Below are 21,946 nucleotides of genomic sequence, written 5' to 3' on the forward strand. Positions count from 1 at the left end.
ATGTACTATATGAGTACTAGGTGAAACTAGCATGTTTATGTCATAAAAGCATGAAAAGCACAAAAGTAACAATGTATGCACATGTGTATCACCCAAAGTATTTGAAAGTGGTAAAAGAGGGGAACTATGTACTCACTTGGGATTGCTTATTAGTCTTAAGAATAAGACCAATTTAAGCTCCAAGGATCACGGAATCAACAAGGCACCTAATATGGGTAACTATGTTAATAATCGGATCCTAAATTGGGAGATAGGATAGAATGATGTTCTATAAATCAAATGAGTATTTGAACTCATATGGTATGATTTAATAGAGCTAACATTCTGATTTGAAAGTCTACCTAAGTGCTTTTGACCCGTTTCGACCCATTATGGTAGTGTAAGCCACTATAATGTGTCGTTTGCGTAAAACTAAGGTCGGATGGTTATCAATGTGCTATGTCAAGCCTTACATGCCCAATTATGCCTAAACATGTTAATAAATCAAATTATATGTCAAAAATATGTTCACATATGCAAAATACATATTTATGCTTCAAAAGGGCATTTTGGTCATTTTCTATGGGCATGTAAACTACTTAACGAATAACTAACCAATCCTATGTGATCATAAGGTATAACCTCAGAGGTTATTCCCTATGCAACTATGATCACTAAACATACTTGGTCGGATCCTAATGATCGACCAAACGGGTCGGGTTCGAAAGTTTAAGCGGTTGTTTAGACCGCTTAACTTACGACCCTAAACAATTACTAAACTAATAGTGACGAGTTAAACATGTCAAAACATGTTTAACTAACTTAGAAAACTGATTTGGTATCAAAACAAAGTGTTTTGATACCTAAAAGTAGTTCCGTTGCAAAATGCGTACTAAAACGCATTTTGACCGAAACTTTGACACGTCACTACACCTAGTTAACGTGGTAATCAGTAGGTATAATCGCTAAGGATTATAACCATCGTGATTACAAACACGTTGCAAAGTTCAAACAAACTTTGCGTTGACCATAGACTAGTCAAAGCTAAAAGTCAAACACTGTTTGACTTTTACGCTAGGAAAGCGATAAAAGAACGAAGGAAGCTTACAAAGGGTCCTTTCTACGGAGAACTTGATCTTAAAATCTCAGGTATGAAGTATTATAACTTCAACTTAGAGAAATCAGATCAAGGGTGCTTGAAACAAATGAAATGCTTGGCTATTTATAGTTGTTGCAAGTTCACAAGATTATTCCACTTGTTTGTTTAACTTCCAAGCATAAAATCTCAACCATCCATGTGTTATGGGCAGATTAAATGCCTTGGAGAGGTGTTAACTTGGTTAACACACAATAAAAAATGGCATAAACAGTCCCTGAAGTATCAACAGTTTGCTAAAAACTGATTTCTGTCGCTGGGCATTTTTACGCACCCCGTGTAAGCTTAGGGACTAGGCTTACGCGGCCCGTGTAGCTAAATTTGGCAGATTTGCAAAAATGGTCCCTGCACTTGATTAAGTTCATTTTTGGCACTTTTAACACCCGTTAAGCCATTTTCAAGGATCTACAAGGTCATTAAAGTTTAGAGGACTCAAAATATGCTCGGAAAACTCTCGGATGTCGGTTCGTTTGGCCGTACGGTCACGTTATTCGTCAAATTACGACGAAACTCGAACAGACGTGAAAACGATCCAAATTAAGCGACGAATGGTATTTTTGCATGCCTGTTAGTGCAGTAATGTCTATCGCCTCTGTCAATCAAGTTCGTAGCAGATTCAGAAGTAAACTAGAGTTCATATTGTAATATTTAGGAAAAAGGGCAAGGTGGCATTCTTGTAAATAAGGGGAAATCCCTTATAACCTTGTGCCAATAAATAGGAGCTTTAGGGTTTCTTTAGAGAACTTTTGGCTCATTTTGGCATTTGAGAGGTTTGGAGGAGATTGTTCTAGAGAGAGAAATTCTAGAGAGAGAAAGTTCTCCAAAGAGATTCACGGTATTGTACATCTTTCAGATCTATCAATGGAATCACAGATTTAGTACTGTTTTGTGTTTCGGTCTCGTTCGTACACGGATTCCGCACGTCGGACGGTCGGTTCGCAATCATTTCGGAGTCTAAAACCGGTCCTAACAATGCCGATCACTAAATAAAAATATTTTAGTGTGTACAAAAATTTTGGATGTCCAGATGTGGTTAGAACGTAAGATATGCGCGTAAATGCAAACTTACGCCGTTTTTTACACTTTTAGTCCCTGTAAGATCAAATAAGCATATTTTTGCACACCGAACCATTCAAAGCTTATTTCTAAGCTATGTTAAGGTTATATATGGTATGTTTAACTTATGATCAAGTTCCGGACTATACGTTGCCTTACGAAACGGCAGACTTTTGCAAGTTGACGCAAATAGTCCCTGTGAGCGAATAAACTTGTTTTTGCCATACCAAACCCTTTAAAACTTATTTCTAAGTTATGTAAAGGATATTTAAGGTATGTTAAGCTTATGTTTCTGTTCTGGAGTGTTTGTCGCGTTAAAATGATTACGTTACGCATCAGTTTGCGTATAACTTTCCAGAAAGCGATATAGAGTTCAAAATCAATCAAAAATCAAAACGCACAAAATGTCAAACATAAATAACAAACATTGGGATAAAAACACATTGTTTTATTAATATTGAATTGTTCGGAGTTTGTACAATGATTACACAAGCACAAATGTTACAGTCTCCCCTACTTTAGGAAAATTCGTCCCGAAATTTATTTAGAGGAAACTTGTGAGAATAGATTTGGATATTTCGCTTTCATCTGATCTTCATGTTCCCAAGTTGGGCCACGTTTAGATTCCCAGCGAACTTTGACAATAGGCATGCGCTTGTGTTTGAGCTTTTTGACTTCACGGTCCTTGATTTCCAAAGGCTTCTCAACGAAGTGCATCGTGTTATCAACACGAATTTCATCAAGTGGTATGTGGAGGTTCTCATCAGCTAAACACTTTTTGAGATTGGACACGTGGAAAGTTAGATGAACATTTCCAAGTTCAGGAGGTAGCTCAAGTCTGTAGGCTACTTTTCCGATTCTTTCAACGATCTTGAATGGTCCAACATAGCGTGGTGCAAGTTTTTCTTTCTTTCCAAATCTAATCACACCTTTCCAAGGGGATACCTTGAGTAGGACGTGATCACCGACTTGAAATTCTAAGGGCTTGCGTCGACGATCCGCGTAACTCTTTCGACGGCTTCTAGCTGTCTGTAGGTTATTACGAATCTTCTTGACCTTATCTGTAGTCTCTAGAATGAGTTCAGGTCCAGTAAGCTGAGCTTCACCTATCTCATTCCAGCAGACCGGTGAACGGCATTTTCGACCATATAAAGCTTCGAAATGAGCCATGTTGATGCTAGAGTGATAACTATTGTTGTAGGAGAATTCGATCAACGGTAGATGTGAATCCCATCTACTACCAAAATCGATCACACAAGCTCTAAGCATATCCTCCAGTGTCTGGATTGTTCTCTCAGATTGACCATCCGTTTGAGGATGATACGTTGTGCTCAAATTAAGTTGGGTTCCCATGGCAGATTGCATGGTTCTCCAAAAGTGAGACGAGAATCGAGCATCTCTGTCAGATATAATGTTCAAAGGAACACCATGTCGGGATACAATCTCATCCACATAGACTTTAGTAAGCTTGTCAGCAGATAGATCCTCACGGATCAGCAAGAAATGTGTTGACTTTGTAAGACGATCAACAACAACCCAAATGGCGTCATGACCTCTTTTAGTACGCGGCAGCTTGGTAATGAGATCCATAGCAATGTTTTCCCATTTCCAAACTGGAATCTCTGGTTGCTCCAATAATCCAGAGGGATGTTGATGTTCAGTCTTAACCTTGAGACACGTAAGGCATTTGGAAACATATAAGGCAATGTCTTTCTTCATACCCGGCCACCAATACTGGGTTCGAAGATCCTTATACATTTTATCTGCACCAGGATGAATAGAATAACGAGACTTATAAGCTTCATCCATTAGCAAGGTGCGAAGATCGTTTATACTTGGGACCCACAAACGGCCCATGAAATAGAATATCCCAAAGTCTTTCAGTTCAAGCTCAGGCTTAATGTGACAATGTAATTCTTTACCCATCAATTCTTGTGTAACACAAGTATGTTGAGCCTGAGAAATGCGGTTTTGAATATCAGATCGAACCTGAAAACAGTGAAGCTTGACACGTTCCTTACGACTCATTGCATCAGCCACAACATTCGCCTTACCAGGATGGTAGCGAATTTCGCAATCGTAGTTGTTTAGAAGTTCGACCCAACGTCGTTGTCTCATGTTAAGTTCTTTCTGATTGAAAATATGCTGGAGACTCTTGTGGTCAGCAAACACTACACACTTTGTACCGTACAGGTAGTGTCTCCAGATTTTGAGAGCAAAGACTACTACACCCAACTCAAGATCATGAGTCGTGTAGTTTTTCTCGTGCGCCTTGAGCTGTCTTGATGCATAAGCTATGACTTTGTTTCTTTGCATAATAACGCAGCCAAGGCCTAAGTTAGATGCATCACAGTACACAACAAAATCGTCATTGCCCTCGGGTAAAGTTAAGATCGGTGCAGCACAGAGTTTCTGTTTCAAGGTCTGAAATGCTTCTTCCTGTTTGGATCCCCACTCAAAAGATTTGTTCTTTTGAGTTAAAGCAGTGAGAGGAACCACAATTTTGGAAAGTTTTCAATGAAAGGGCGGTAATAACCCGCTAGACCAAGAAATGAACGAACCTCGATAGGAGTAGTAGGAGTATCCCAATCCTTAATCGCACTGATTTTGGCGGGATCTACATGTATACCTTGTTCGTTGACGATGTGCCCCAAAAATTGAACTTCCTTAAGCCAGAATTCGCACTTGGAGAATTTGGCGAAAAGCTGTTCTTTCTTTAGGAGCTCCATTGTAAGATGAAGATGTTGCTCATGATCAGCTCGTGTCTTAGAATAGATCAGAATGTCATCAATGAAAACGATGATGAATTTGTCCAAATAAGGCTTACAAACCCTATTCATCAAGTCCATGAAAACAGCAGGAGCATTTGTTAGACCGAAAGGCATAACAGTAAACTCATAATGACCATATCTTGTGCGAAAAGCTGTCTTGGGAATATCTTCTTCGATCACTCGAAGTTGATGATACATAGAACGTAGGTTAATCTTTGAAAAGCAAGTAGCACCCTCTAGCTGATCAAAGAGATCATCAATGCGAGGTAGGGGATATCGATTCTTGATGGTAAGCTTGTTAAGCTCATGATAATCGATACACATCCTAAATGATCCATCTTTCTTTTTCACAAATAAGACAGGAGCACCCCAGGGCGAAAAGCTCGGATGGATGAATCCTTTGTCAGAAAGCTCCTGAAGCTTCTTAGACAATTCTTGCATCTCAGACGGTGCAAGACGATAAGGTGACTTAGCAATAGGATTTGCGCCAGGTACAAGATCAATGCGAAACTCAACTTGGCGTACAGGGGGTAAACCAGGTAGTTCTTCAGGAAATACCTCATGATAATCCCGAACAACAGGGATATCTTGAATAGTCTTACCCTTGCCTTTCTCCTCTACGACATGTGCCAAGAAAGCAACATATTTCTTTCGTAGGTATTTTTGAGCTTGGGTACAAGACATGAGTTTAATGGGTTTCTCCCCACGAACTTCTAAGATCTCACCAGTCGAAAGCGGAATACGGACAATCTTCTCAAAACAAACCACCTCAGCATGGTATTTGGCTAACCAATCGATTCCTACTATAACATCGAAGCTCCCGAGTTGCATCGGTGTGAGGTCAATAGGGAAAAGATTGTTGTTAAGGTTCAACTGGCAATTTTGAAGAACGGAGTCAAGTACAATAGGTTCACCCCTAGCTACTTCTACTGTCAAGGGCTTTCCTAGTTTTGTTTTAGTCATCGAAAGCAAAGGCTCAAATGCTAAGGACACAAAACTCTTATCGGCACCCGAATCAAATAGAACAGAAGCAGGATGGTTGTTAACAAGGAACGTACCATTCACCACTTCGTTATCCGCACAAGCCTCATTTGCATTTAGAATAATAACTCTACCACGAGCCTGTGCCTAATTTGCGTTTACCAACCTTGGGCAATTGTTTCTATAGTGGGTCAGATCCCCACAGTTGAAACATGAACCAGGAGAATAGTGAGGTCGTGCAGGATTCTGGGCAGGGTTTTGTGCAGCCTGATTTTGAGCTACCTGATTTTGGTTTGGAACAAAATGGCAGGTATTCGCAAGATGACCAGACTTGCCAAAATTTTTGCAAATGCGGCATTGCACGTGTGGTTGATGATGACTGTTAGACTTGTTGCACAGGGGTGCGTTCCCACATACTGCCTCTTAGCAGCAGGTTGTGTAGGCTGATTAGGAGCAGCCTAATTTATCTGAGTAGTAACAGCGAAGTTCTTGGAAGCCTTACGCTTCCTCGATTTCTTTGAAGACTCAGCAGCTTTCTTGCCCTTTTTCTCATTGGTGCTATCAGACTGATTATGCTTCTTGTCCCCTTTTCTGTGGAGTTTACCCTTTTTGACTTGTGATTCCGTAAGGGTAGCAGCGAGCTCAATGGCCTGTCGGACGGTAGTAGGGTTGCTGCCAGTAACAATATCCATAACAGGATCTGGCAAACCGTCTATGTATTTCTCAATAGCCTTGTCCAAAGGCGTGACCATTGTAGGACAAAGCAAGCTTAACTCCTCGTATTTGTCTGTGTAAGCCCGGTGTTCACCACTGTCTTGTTTCAGGTCGCGGAACTCATTTTCAAGTGCCCTCTGCTCGTGACGAGGGCAGAACTCTCTCATCATAAGAGCTCTAAGTTCCTCCCATGTCTGACCCAAATCAACATCAGCACCTCTATCTCTCATTAACCCATTCCACCAAGTAAGAGCCCTCTTTTGAAATACACTCGAAGCAAACTCGACCTTACGGTTGCTAGGACACTGAACATGGCGAAAGGTGCTCTCAAGACTCTCAAACCACTACAGAAGCCCAGTTGCTCCTTCAGAGCCACTAAACTTGAGTGGTTTAGATGAGTTAAAACTTTTGAAGTTGCACGGCGTAGGTGCATTAACATTGTTATTGTTGGCTTGGTTTATTTGAGTTATGAGATTCGGTAGCATAGCAGGCATCTGCTGTGCTATAATAGCTGCCCGTTCGGCATTGGGTTCCTGAATGTTACATCGACGAGGCATTCTAAAAGAGGAAACATGAGAGAAAACAAGTGAGATGAAGTGATGAAAAATGAGATAACATAAATATCAACAAAATGAAAGGATGGTGGTCATTTTTTCGTTACCTCATAATAAACAGACGACACACAGTGACAAATCAAAGTAAATAGGTCATAATAATGTATCACCGAAGACATGCTCGCCTATAAGTGAACACTCACCCCAAGAGTTCCCAGGTAAGAGTGACTGGTCCGATAATGCGGATTTGTACGAACACTCTAGCCTTAGACAGAAAACTCAGGGTACAGGCATTTACCCATCCAGTTTGCACGTGTTCACATTATTTAGACCCAAACTTTGACGAGATTTTGAAAATTTAGAAGGCATTAAGCCAAAAGAAATCATCTAAGGATAGATGATTGATTTCAAAATCATTTTGGAAATTGTTTTCAAGTTTTGGTAATCACCTAAGGATAGGTGACGTGTATTGTTTTAAGATCTAAACACAAGAAAACTTGTGTTAGGGTCCTAGAAAGTTATAGTCTAGGTCAAGGCATTACTAATACCCTAATTCCCTATAACCATTGGCTCTGATACCAACTCTTCTGTCACACCCCGACCGCGTAAAACAACAAACCGCGGCGGAAATGTCGGGGGAGTGGAGCGACATAATTATTGTTTCAACAACCATGGTAATTAAAGTTTTGTATTATTGATTAAAGTGTTTACAATGTCTTGGGATTAAACAAAAACATAACATAATTAACTGTCTTTTAAGTCACTAAGGCCCAAGTCCGCCTAAGTGAAGCACAAACATCATCATGCATTAGCACCTGAAACACATGCGGAAATAGGTACGTCAGCATAAAAATGCCTGTGAGATACATAGGTTTTGTTTATGCAGGATTCATGACTTGTAATTAAAAGAAGTGTTTAACAAAAATGTAGTCATGAACCTTGTAAAATGTTTTCCTTTATGAAATCATATGAAAATCGATATGAAAATCAAATGATAATGAAAGGACAATGCATGGTTAAACGAATAACCAAGCAAAAGTGAATTTGCGTAGCATATGTAATTTGTAAAACAATGTTGTGTTCTTGTAAAAATATTTCATGTACTTGTCAAAGCGGTTTAAATAACGCAACAATGTGTAATACAATAAAAGCACTTAGATATATGAAGTACCAGCGGCGTATCCACCATGCTTTTATCATATAACACATAGCCCCATTACATAAATCACTTATCGATAAACAACCAAAATGTCTTGTTCAATGTCAAAAAGTTTATATATAAATCATGTTTAATGTCATGTGTGAAATGTATCATGTGTAACCAAATGTAATGCATAGCAAGTAGAAAGTATCTACTCAAACTATGTGATAATGTCATTGTGAAAAAACAAATGTCATGTATGATGAATAACTAGTAATTACTCAACCCCATAGGATAATGTACAAAACAAGGTTTTTGAATAAACCTAAGTTCAAATCAAATGTCATGTTTTGCAAAAAACAATGCTTTATGATTACAAACATTTATGCAGTAATGTTAATCGCATACATTCAAGCCTTGCGACTGTAGCGACAAACCCTTAAACAAATTAAAGGTTTATCTAAATCATGTATATCGGATTCTGTCATTCCCAACTTCCAAACAAACCTAAGAAGTCGGAAACGGGATTTGTCAAGTCCTATGGTACCATTACATACTACCGGGCGGCATGATCAATGTTAATGAATGTATTATTGTCCGGATTAAACATACCAAATGTCATAACCAATGTAGCATGTAAAAACCATGTACTAGGAATGCTAAGTAACCATACATAGTAGAAATGTTCATGTAAAACAATGTGCTAGCATGCTCAGTAAACATACATAGCAGAAATGTCATGTAAAACAATGTGTCCATATGCTAAGTAAACATATGCAACAAATGTGTAAGAAATCAATGTGCTAGCATGCTTAACATACATAGCAAAACATAGTTGAAATCATGTACTATATGAGTACTAGGTGAAACTAGCATGTTTATGTCATAAAAGCATGAAAAGCACAAAAGTAACAATGTATGCACATGTGTATCACCCCAAAGTATTTGAAAGCGGTAAAAGAGGGGAACTATGTACTCACTTGGGATTGCTTATTAGTCTTGAGAATAAGACCAATTTAAGCTCCAAGGATCACGGAATCAACAACGCACCTAATATGGGTAACTATGTTAATAATCGGATCCTTAATCGGGAGATAGGATAGAATGATGTTCTATAAATCAAATGAGTATTTGAACTCATATGGTATGATTTAATAAAGCTAACATTCTGATTTGAAAGTCTACCTAAGTACTTTTGACCCGTTTCGACCCATTATGGTAGTATAAGCCACTATAATGCGTCGTTTGCGTAAAACTAAGGTCGGATGGTTATCTATGTGCTATTTCAAGCCTTACATGCCCAATTATGCCTAAACATGTTAATAAATCAGATTATATGTCAAAAATATGCTCACATATGCAAAATACATATTTATGCTTCAAAAGGGCATTTTGGTCATTTTCTATGGGCATGTGAACTACTTAACGAATAACTAACCAATCCTATGTGATCATAAGGTATAACCTCAGAGGTTATTCCCTAAGGAACTATGATCACCAAACATGCTTGGTCGGATCCTAATGATCGACCAAACGGGTGAGGTTCGAAAGTTTAAGCGGTTGTTTAGACCGCTTAACTTACGACCCTAAACAAGCACTAAACTAATAGTGACTAGTTAAACATGTCAAAACATGTTTAACTAACTTAGAAAACTAATTTGGTATCAAAACAAAGTGTTTTGATACCTAAAAGTAGTTCCGTTGCAAAATGCGTGCTAAAACGCATTTTGACCGAAACTTTGACTCGTCACTACACCTAGTTAACGTGGTAATCAGTAGGTATAATCGCTAAGGATTATAACCATCGTGATTACAAACACGTTGCAAAGTTCAAACAAACTTTGCGTTGACCATAGACTAGTCAAAGCTGAAAGTCAAACACTGTTTGACTTTTACGCTAGGAAAGCGATAAAAGAACGAAGGAAGCTTACAAAGGGTCCTTTCTACGGAGAACTTGATCTTAAAATCTCAGGTATGAAGTATTATAACTTCAACTTAGAGAAATCAGATCAAGGGTGCTTGAAACAAATGAAATGCTTGGCTATTTATAGTTGTTGCAAGTTCACAAGATCATGCCACTTGTTTGTGTAACTTCCAAGCATAAAATCTCAACCATCCATGTGTTATGAGCAGATTAAATGCCTTGGAGAGGTGTTAACTTGGTTAACACACAATGAAAATGGCATAAACAGTCCCTGAAGTATCAACAGTTTGCTAAAAACTGATTTCTATCGCTGGGCATTTTTACGCGCCCCGCGTAAGCTTAGGGACTGGGCTTACGCGACCTGTGTAGCCAAATTTGGCAGATTTGCAAAAATGGTCCCTGCACTTGATTAAGCTCATTTTTGGCACTTTTAACACCCGTTAAGCCATTTTCAAGGCTCTACAAGGTCATTAAAGTTTAGAGGACTCAAAATATGCTCGGAAAACTCTCGGATGTCGGTTCGGTTGGCCGTACGGTCACGATATTCGTCAAATTACGACGAAACTCGAACGGACGCGAAAACGATCCAAATTAAGCGACGAATGGTATTTTTGCATGCCGATCACTAAAATAAAAATATTTTAGTGTGTACAAAAATTTTGGATGTCCAGATGTGGTTAGAACGTAAGATATGCGCGTAAATGCAAACTTACACCGTTTTTAGACTTTTAGTCCCTGTAAGATCAAATAAGCATATTTTTGCACACCGAACCATTCAAAGCTTATTTCTAAGCTATGTTAAGGTTATATATGGTATGTTTAACTTATGATCAAGTTACGGACTATTCGTTGCCTTACGAAACGGCAGACTTTTGCAAGTTGACGCAAATAGTCCCTGTGAGCGAATAAACTTGTTTTTGCCATCCCAAACCCTTTAAAACTTATTTCTAAGTTATGTAAAGGATATTTAAGGTATGTTAAGCTTATGTTGCTGTTCCGGAGTGTTTCTCGGATTAAACTGATTACGTTTACGCATCAGTTTGCGTATAACTTTCCAGAAAGCGATATAGAGTTCAAAATCAATCAAAAATCAAAACGCACAAAATGTCAAACATAAATAACAAACATTGGGATCAAAACACATTGTTTATTAATATTGAATTGGTCGAAGTTTGTACAATGATTACACAAGCACAGATGTCACAAGTATACTCACCGTATGTGTTTAACAAATAAACACAGCCTTGAATTGGATTGAAGGGAGTGCGTTGGAGTTAGCCTGAGCATAGAACAGTAGTATGAGCGTTGAACAGCACGTAAATAGCGTGTCAGATGAGATAAGTGTCGAATGGTGAGTCGAACGAGTGAACACCCATTCGATCGGATGGTCATTCGAATGAGATGTGTATGTTTGTAAATTGTTTTGAAACTTTGAAGTTTTCGTTGTAGCAATTTGGAAAATGTGAAGTATCTCTAGATGCCAGGTCATCCGGTCAGATGGTCATCCGGACGGATGGCCATTCGATCGGATGGTTATTCGATCGAAAACCTTGTAGTTTGAAGTTTAGTCAAATTGCAAAAGTGTTGAGAGTTATAAGGGACAAGTCACACAGTTGAATGGTCATTTGATCGAATGGTGATTCGATCAGATGGCTATTCGATTGGGCAACCTGTTGTTTTGAAAACTTTGTAAAATTTTCTAAGTTAAAAGTTTGGAATTTGACGGAGACGGCATGACGACGTGTCAAACAATGGGAACCCTCACCGAGCCCATCTCAGTCGATCGGATGGGAATCACCCCATTCGATCAGAGTAACTGTCCCTGATGAGATTTCATGTTCAACCCGTGAATCGGTCATCTCTCTGGTGGAAATCCGTTTTCAGACCGGTTCTCAGCTATAGAGTGAGTAGAGAGCCTGAATGAGTCTAGGTTCCTCCGATTTTGTGAAGAAGTGAAGAAGAGTTTGAAAACTGTTGAAAATATTAAGATCTTGTTGAGATTCGTGTTAAAATGTGTAGAAATCCTTTAGATCTGAACCAATATTGACGGGATGACGTCACACCACAGTTTGCATAGGCAACCGAGATGATGTCACCTTCAAGGAGTCCAAATCAGGTGATTTCATGGTAAAAATCAGTGATTTGATGGAGAAGATGATGAGAAACTGTGTAGTGATTATGGAAGTACAAGGTTTAGGGAGAAATACTTACAAAAATGGCCTTAAATCGAGTGAAATGTGCTTGAGAATGACTTGGGAGCATCTGGGTCGGATAGAGTTGTCACATCAGTGAATAGTTATGTGACAAGCGGGTATTTATAGTGTGAGAGAGAGAGTTAAGGCGGTGGAGAGTGAGGGTGTCGGATGGTCAGCCGGTAGAATGATCATCCGATCGGATGGCCATCCGAGCGGATGGTCATCCGGACGGTAGTCCATTCGATCAGTTGGTTATCTGGACAGCCTAGTTGTGCGGGTGAGTTTTCCAACTTTTTTTTCGTGTGTTAAGCGTTGCATTGCATTTAAGCTAGTTACGAGTGAGCATTGCGATGAGATAACCACATAACATTAAACAAATAATCACACAATTAACACACATAACAACTAAGATGCATAAAAGTAAATCTGAGTTTCGAGTTGCGATAAGATTGCGATGCGATAGCGTTTAGTATAATCATACGATGTGAAACGGGATAAGATGCGTTTAAATAGTACGCATTGTAATAACATTAAATGCGATAACTGCGTTTTGAATAAGCGTTATGAATGCGTCATAAAACATAGTTTAAGACGTAGCAAAAACCCTTGGCAATAAATGACATATCTAAGTAATGACCCGAAAGGATGGGTTGTTACAACTTCGCTAAGTTGTTCGCGGGGCGCGAGAGCGTTACGAAACTGCTTTAAATTGAGCAGTTCATTGACATTTCAAAGTTGTTCGAAAACTTTCTTCTGTCTCTTATAATTCTGCTCAAATTAGTAGATCAAAGTACCAACACTCTGCTACGATAATGGGGTAATAACTCGATCACTGCTACGGTACAATATCCGATCGATTAAAACCGATCCGATGGATGTTTAAGTGCTGCCTAAATTGGGCTATACTTTGTCATTAGTCATGAGGGCTTCGATCTCGTGATTATCGTAAACGTTGTATTAAGTTACTAACCTAGTTTCGTTTGCATTGTATATTTAACTAGGTTTACCATCTTAACCAGTAGGCAAGCTCTGACCATTTAAACTTGCAATGTGAGTCATTCTCTTTTTACCAAATTGTTTTCAAAACCCTACTTGTTTTTAAAAGTATTAATTACAGTGATTAAGTCTTTGTAATCTACAATTATTGTCGGTATGTAGGGTTTTGTATACACTACTTGATAATCTTCACAATTGGACAACGGGTTAGCCAATGTGTGATATGACCATAGTCATAGATCCGGTCGAGTGACAAATACCGATTTAGGGTAATTGGTTGATATGAACATTGTAATAACTCTTAATACTGTATATTATAACAATGTGTCTTTTGTACAAATTGAATTCACTCGAGAGTATTTTTCGGTGATCAAATCTTTTTAAAAAAATTTTCAGGTAATTTACTATGAAGAAAAGGAAAAGTGCCGCGTAGCACTCCAGCTTAAATAAAGTGGCTCAGTAAATAGAAATAAACATGCTTTCTATAATCCAAGGAATTCCCAGTGAATTTCCTTTCCTGTGAATATGGGGTTTGTCCCAAAATTTATAATAAAATAAATCGGTGTTTTTTTTTAAACTCTAATATTATTTTTCTGACAAGCGGTCCTGTTATAATTTCCGCTGCCAAATTAAATACCGATACCACGGGTTTCTGTCCCCCGGCTTCCGAACCGGGTAAAACGGGTCAGGGCCATGACAGAAAAGGTGGTATCAGAGCCACTGGTTTAAGCAAATTAAGTATTTGAAAAATACTTAATTAAAGTAGTCAGGGATTTGGTGCTTCTGTGAAATTTATTTGCAATAATTAATATTTAATTTGGAGTTTTGTGTTTCCTTATGTGTGACTAACAGTACGAATGAATTATCGGAGGCTCTCCTAAACTTCTCGATATATCCCACTGACATGGAAACCACTGAGAACCAGACCGGGTACCAAGCTGAGCCAGATGAACGGATAGTGTTCCAAGCCCAGTAGAAACCCAAGCCAAAGAAAAGAAGGAGGCTTCTGGACTGGAAGAGGGGAAGAAGAAGAAACCCGCAGCTCAAAAAGTGAAGAAAACAGTCGAACCAAATGGAAAAGAGGTGTTAGGAGAAAGCTCCAGTCAAGCTCCGGCTTTACCACCCTGGGAAGAACTAGACAGGAAATTAGCAAACTGCGATATTTTTGGCCCAGCTGATGAAAACCTTGTGAATATTCCCGTCCAAACTGAACTTCCTGTAAACCTGGAACCTGCGATCCCTTAACCCATTGTCAACCCACTACCCCATCCTGATCCAATTGAGGAGTGGTGGACCAATGATTGGCATTTCCAGAATCTCATGAATAATCCAAACCCTTACTACCCACAATTTGAACCTGCCCCCGCCACTTTTCCACCTATGAACCCAGAAAATGTTGCTGAGCTACGCCGTTATGGCGAAGAATTGGTGGACGCGGGAAACAGAATTCGATCCGTGGGTGAAAACATCTCCTGGAAGTACGATGAACGGGAATTCCACTTTTCAAGATGGTTAACTATAAACTAGGTGTTTTGTGTAACAATAATGTGTTTAAAAAAATAATATAATAAGTATATATATATAATAAAATTATGTATAATAATAATAATATAAATATCACCTAATAAAATAAAACAACTGTAAATATGTGGGTTGTATGGATGCATATATATATATATATATATATAAATCTAAACGTAGCAATGATCGACAATTTTAGTTATACGTGCTGATTCAATCTGTGTTTGTGATTGCAATGCCTTGTTTACTTGCTACCTATTTTGTGATATTAATTAGTGTGTTATATCTATAATTTAGATGGCAAACGCAGTAAATCAATCGGCAAACGACGTAAATCACTAGGAACAAAATAACTCCCTAAATAGAGAAGAAATAGAAAATATAGTTGCTCAGGGTATAGCCAATGCTATCCCAGCAATCATAGCAGCCGTTAAAAATCCAGTTGAATCTTCTAAATCCGATAATAGCAAACGCTCCCATGACAATAATTTCAGATATAGTGTGAATGTAGGCAATGATAATAATATAATTCAAGCCCCATTACCTAAAAATATGAAGGTTGTGACAACTGGTTGCACTTATAAATAATTCCTCGCTTGTAAACCAACTGAATTTGCGGGTAGCGAAGGCGCTATTGCAGCACTACGATGGCTAGAAAAGACAGAAGCTGTTATCAAAATAAGTAAATGCGCAGAAGAAGACAGGGTGATCTATGCTTCTCACCTCTTCAAAGAAGAAGCATTAGAATGGTGGAATACGGTGCTACAAGCTAAAGGAAGTGACATGGCTTATGCCATGAGTTGAGAGGAGTTTAAGGAACTGATAGAAAGGAAGTTCTGTCCTTCCTACGAAAAGGAACAAATGGCAACCAGTTCTTGAACCACCGAATGGTGGATGTTAAATTCCGTGAGTATACATCGAAATTCTTCGAGTATGCAAGAATAGTACCGAATCTGGCCTCACTAGAACTTGTACTTATTTCTCACTACATTTGGAGATTGATTAGCGAAATCTGCGATATAGTCAAGGCTGCTAGACCTCGAACTCGACGAGGCAGTCGAATTGGCCAACACCATGACTGACGGATTGGTTCGTACGAGAGAGGAGAATAGGAAGAAGGAATTGGCTCAGAAGACTACCCAAGGTTATCGTTCGGGTAATAATAGTAATTCCAAGAAAAATGGAGCCGGGCAATCTTTCGCACCACTATTTTGCAGAAACTGTAAAAGAAAACATTTTGGAAAATGTAAGGAATACTGCAATTTCTGTCACACCCCCAAAATCCCACACGCGGAGTACCACTGCTTGGAGGCGTGACGTGACCAGGATCAAGCCACCAATCATATTGAACATATAAATAAATTGTAAAAGTTTCCATCAATACGAAAGGTGTTTATCAAAACCAACAAAAGTGAATATAGCGGAAGCATAAATGTAGAAACCCAACATAGGTGTTAATGTATGAAAAGTAATAAGTGTTTGTTCACGATCCAATTCCCACAACGACCTGCTTCTCCTTGTGCAAGCTCCATAAGTACTCAAGGTCCTGCAAGGCATGCAGCAGAGAGTCAACAACTAGTTGAGCGAGTTCACAGAAAGTAAATGCGTAAAGGTAAGTTCATGAGTATCAGGTGGCTCTACTGGGCCGATATAGGTTTCTATTGGTGGGGGCTTCCCATGTTATTAATCCACTAGACTATGCGTTACCATAAGTGTTCTACATATCCCGAGAACAGTAATACGTACAATTTACGTAGGATTTACGTAAGTATCCTTCACAACCGAGGATAGGGGTACGTGGGGGTTTACGTAGGTTTTACGTAAGTGCCTGACACAACCGAGGCAGTAGTGAGTATCCGTTCACGTAGGTTTTACGTGAGTGTCCTTCGCAACCTGAGGACAGTGAGTAACTTAGGTATACGTAGGTTTTACGTATGTATCCTGCACAACCGAGGACGATGGTATGGTAGTCTAGTAATGGCATCCGTATGAATCTATTCAACCTTATCCTTTCAATCCCATTCCCAACACCCCGGGAATCCCATGCCTTGGTAAGAGTGTGAACTCACCTTGGGTTGCTCGGCAGATACACAGACAAGTTAAATCAAGCTATTTGGTGGTCAACCACGTCCTACCATGGTTACCATATAAGTTAGGTTCGCATTCAAGTAGTGCACGTACGTTCTACACATAATGTACATAAGTATAATCATGGCAATTCACACGTATAATCACGGCAGTCCATCAACTGCAAATTCACGTGAATTAACGAAGTCCAAGTATCCGGCCCAATTAGTTGGGCTCGAAACAGTGCAAGGTCCAAACAGTGTGCAAGTATACACGGTCTCGAGTCGAGACTAGGGATCTCGAGTCGCAACAAAAGGAGGTCTCGACTTGTGCCTAAATCACTCGAGACTAGGTGGTCACGAGTCAGGTCTCGAGTCGCAACGGGACTCGCAATGCAGGTCTCGGGTTGTCATGATCAGGTCGAGATCACACGGTCTCGAGTCGCAACCGGACCCGTAACCGTGGTCTCGGTTTGTGCTGTTGTATGTCGGTGTGAGATCTCGAGTCGAGACTAACAGATGTAACCGATTTCCATAATTCAGTCAATAATTATTCCGTGATTTCAGCTAACAACTTAGCAGTTTCGAAAATCAGATCAAATCACTATTCATTCCATATTCAAACACGTTCATAACATCTTCATCACAAGAACAGTAACCATCGAAATCATCATTCAAGAACAAACAATCGGATCATCATACAAAACATACAATCGGATCCTTTAATCAACCGATTCTAAACTAGCATGCACCCTAGTTTAGGTGTACATCAATTCTGTAATCATGTTTATCAATCCATCCAAGTTATACAAACACCATCCTATATAAACATGCATGAGCCGATTTCAAGCACCTTAACATTAACAATTTATAACACCACTAACCATAATCACCACATAAAGCATGCATATCACAACATCCAAAAACATGATATCGGTAAACATATTACTAACCGAGATGAGAAAAAGGAATGATCCGAATCCCAAAAGCTTCCATGAAGGGATGTTCGGCTGCCTTGGTTCCGGGTCGAGAGAGAGAGTGTAAGTTCTAGGGTTTGTGTGTGTGCTAGGATGTTTTGCAAGTTGTGAGAATGTTACTAACATTCTAGGTATAATTCGGTTAAGGGAGGGGTTGGGCCGAACCCTCACATGGGCTGCCCTAAAGGTCTCGAGTTCATGCATAGTGGGCCGAATGGGTTTGTGCAATCGAGTAAGTGTTGTGCGATTGGGCTGTTTATAAACATACATACATTACACAAGGCACGTATCAACATAACATTCATATATTCACAAGGTTCACATAAACACGTAACGATACACAAAAGTAGGTACGAAAGACGGGTTGTCACATTATCCCCAACTTAGAAGAAATTTCGTCCCGAAATTTGGTATGCACTCACTGAGGAAGCTAGGTAAGCTGTATTGTTCACTGGTTTCCCTGGGGTGTCACATCCTCCCCCCGTTGATCTGGAATTTCGTCCCGAAATTCCGCAGTAGCAGCTTCAGCCTCAGTAGTGGTTGCATTGGTTCCGAATAACTGGGGGTACTTTTCTGTCATCTGGTCTTCGCGTTCCCAGGTGTACTCTGGGCCACGTTTGGAGTTCCAACGAACCCGAACAAGAGGGATTCTCTTGTGTTTGAGGACCTTCACATCCCGGTCCGTGATTTCAACTGGCTCCTCGACGAACTGCAACCGCTCGTCGATGGTGAGTTCCTTAAAAGGAACGATAATGGTCTCATCTGATAGGCACTTCTTCAGATTTGATACGTGAAATACATTGTGAACTGCACCGAGTTCAGCTGGTAGGTTTAACTTGTAGGCCACCTTGCCTATTTTCTCAGTGATCTCGAACGGTCCGACATACCGCGGATTTAATTTGCCCCGTTTGCCAAAACGAACCACACCCTTCCAGGGTGAGTCTTTGAGTAAAACCCGGTCCCCGACCTGAAATTCCAATGGCTTTCTACGCTTGTCCGCGTAGGCTTTCTGACGGTCGCGTGCTGCCGCCATGCGTTGTCGTATCTGCGCAATCTTTTTTGTGGCGTCCACTACAATCTCTGGACCCGTAATCTAACTATCCCCCACCTCTGCCCAACAGAGAGGTGACCGGCATTTACGTCCGTACAATGCCTCGAATGGAGCGGCTTGTATGCTGGTGTGATAACTGTTATTGTATGAGAACTCCACCAAAGGGAGGTGCTTTTCCCAGCCGTTGCCGAAATCAATAACACATGCCCGAAGCATGTCTTCAAGAGTTTGGATCGTTCGCTCAGACTGCCCATCCGTCTGAGGATGATATGCTGTGCTCATGTCTAACCGTGAGCCGAAAGATTTGTGCATCGCTTGCCATAGCTCTGACGTGAATCGTGCATCCCGATCCGAAATGATAGAAGTGGGCACCTGTGCCTCGAAACAACTTCTTTAAGGTAGATGTCTGCGAGAGTGGAGAACTTATCCGTTTCCTTTATAGCTAGGAAGTGTGCAGACTTGGTGAGTCGATCCACGATCACCCATATAGTGTCGTTCCCACGCTGAGATCTGGGTAGGCCTGTAACAAAATCCATGGAAATTTCTTCCCATTTCCATTGCGGTATTGTGGGTTGCTGAAGTAAGCCCGCTGGTTTCTGGTACTCCACCTTGACTCTCGCACAGGTCAAGCATTTGCCGACATAGATGGCAATGTGGGCCTCCATGCTAGGCCACCAATAAGTAGTTCTGATGTCGTGGTACATTTTATCCGACCCTGGATGTACCGAGTAGCGAGACTTGTGAGCTTCATCCATCACAAGTTCGCACAAACCGCCATAAAGTGGGACCCAAATACGCCCCGTTACGTAGTAAGCACCGTCTTCCTTTTGTTCCATTTGCTGCCTTGAGCCGCGTAAGGCTTCAGCCTTGACGTTTTCTGGTTTCAATGCTTCTGCCTGAGCATCTCGTATCTGTGTAGGGAGGCTAGACTGAATCGTAAGCTGTAGCGCTCGCACGCGCTTAGGTAGAGTGTCTTTTCGACTGAGGGCATCAGCCACAACATTGGCTTTGCCTGGATGGTACTTGATGGCGCATTCGTAATCGTTAAGTAGTTCAACCCATCGTCGTTGACGCATGTTCAATTCCTTCTGTCTGAAGATATGCTCGAGACTCCTGTGATCGGTGTAAATTGTGCACTTGGTACCGTACAGGTAGTGTCGCCATATCTTGAGCGCGAAAACAACAGCTCCCAACTCTAAATCGTGCGTCGTGTAGTTCCGTTCATGAATCTTAAGTTGGCGCGAAGCGTAAGCAATAACCTTGTCGCGCTGCATCAACACACATCCAAGACCCTGGATGGATGCATCACAGTATACTACGAAATCGTCCGTGCCCTCTGGCAATGAGAGGATAGGTGCACTGCAAAGTCTATCCTTTAAGTGCTGAAAAGCAGTTTCCTAACTATGGCCCCAACGGTATGTGACACCTTTTTGTGTCAGTAGTGTAAGCGGCTGCGCGATTTTTGAGAAATCCTTGATAAACCGTCTGTAGTACCCCACCAAGCCCAAAAATTGGCGTATTTCCGTTGGAGTACGTGGTGCAGGCCAGTTTCTGATGGAGTCTACCTTGGATGGATCGACATGGATCCCATCCTTGTTAACTACGTGGCCTAGAAAGTGGACTTCACGAAGCCAGAAGTCGCATTTCGAAAATTTAGCGTACAGTTGCTCCTTCCGGAGAAGTTCCAAAATAAGTCGTAGATGCTGCTCGTGTTCCTCCTGACTCTTGGAGTAGATCAGGATGTCGTCGATGAAAACAATGACGAACTTGTCAAGATAGGGTTTGCACACCCTGTTCATAAGATCCATAAATACGGCAGGCGCGTTCGTTAACCCGAACGGCATGACAAGAAACTCGTAGTGACCGTAGGGAGTTCTGAATGCGGTTTTGGAGACGTCCTCATCCCGGACTCTCAGCTGATGATAACCAGACCTCAAGTCTATCTTGGAGTAATAACACGACCCTTGCAACTGGTCGAATAGGTCATCTATGCGTGGAAGAGGATAACGGTTCTTCACCGTTACATTGTTCAGTTCACGGTAGTCGATGCACATTCTGAACGTACCGTCTTTCTTTCTCACGAATAACACTGGAGCTCCCCAAGGCGAAGAGCTTGGACGAATGAAGCCCTTTTCCAAGAGCTCTTGTAGCTGCTTTAACAGTTCCTCCAATTCTAATGGAGCTAGACGATATGGCGCGCGGGCTATGGGTGCTGCTCCTGGAGTGAGCTCGATTTGAAATTCGACCTGACAGTGAGGCGGTAATCCAGGTAAATCTTCAGGAAACACCTGAGGATAGTCACGTACGACTGGAATGTCTTCCAATTTCTTTTCCTTCACTGTTGCATCTGAAACGAGTGCCAAGATTGCGGTGTGACCCTTCCGCAAACATTTCTGAGCCTTCAAGAAAGAGATGATGCCAACCACAGCACCACTCTTGTCGCCTTGGACTTCGAGAGGTTCTTGACCAGTACGGGGAATGCGAATGATCTTCTCGCTGCATAAGATCTCTGCCTGATGCTGGGATAACCAATCCATCCCAATAACGATATCAAAACTTCCCAAGACTATGGGAATAAGGTCGATGGAGAAAGCATGACCGGCTAAGACAATACTACAACCCCTGACTATTTGCGTGGCTTCTAAACTCTTACCATTAGCTAGTTCTACGACGTGTTTGGTGTTTAGGGGTGTTGATGTACGTTTTAACAATTTACTCATTTTCAAAGACATGTAACTTGTATCCGCACCCGAATCAAACAAAGTAATAACATAAATGTTGTCGAGAAGAAACTTACCCATAACGACGTTGGGATCATTCCTGGCATCACCCTGCCCCAACACAAACGCACGACCCCTTGCCTC

Source organism: Helianthus annuus, chromosome 5, assembly GCF_002127325.2.
Source record: "Helianthus annuus cultivar XRQ/B chromosome 5, HanXRQr2.0-SUNRISE, whole genome shotgun sequence".
Taxonomy (NCBI): Eukaryota; Viridiplantae; Streptophyta; class Magnoliopsida; order Asterales; family Asteraceae; genus Helianthus; species Helianthus annuus.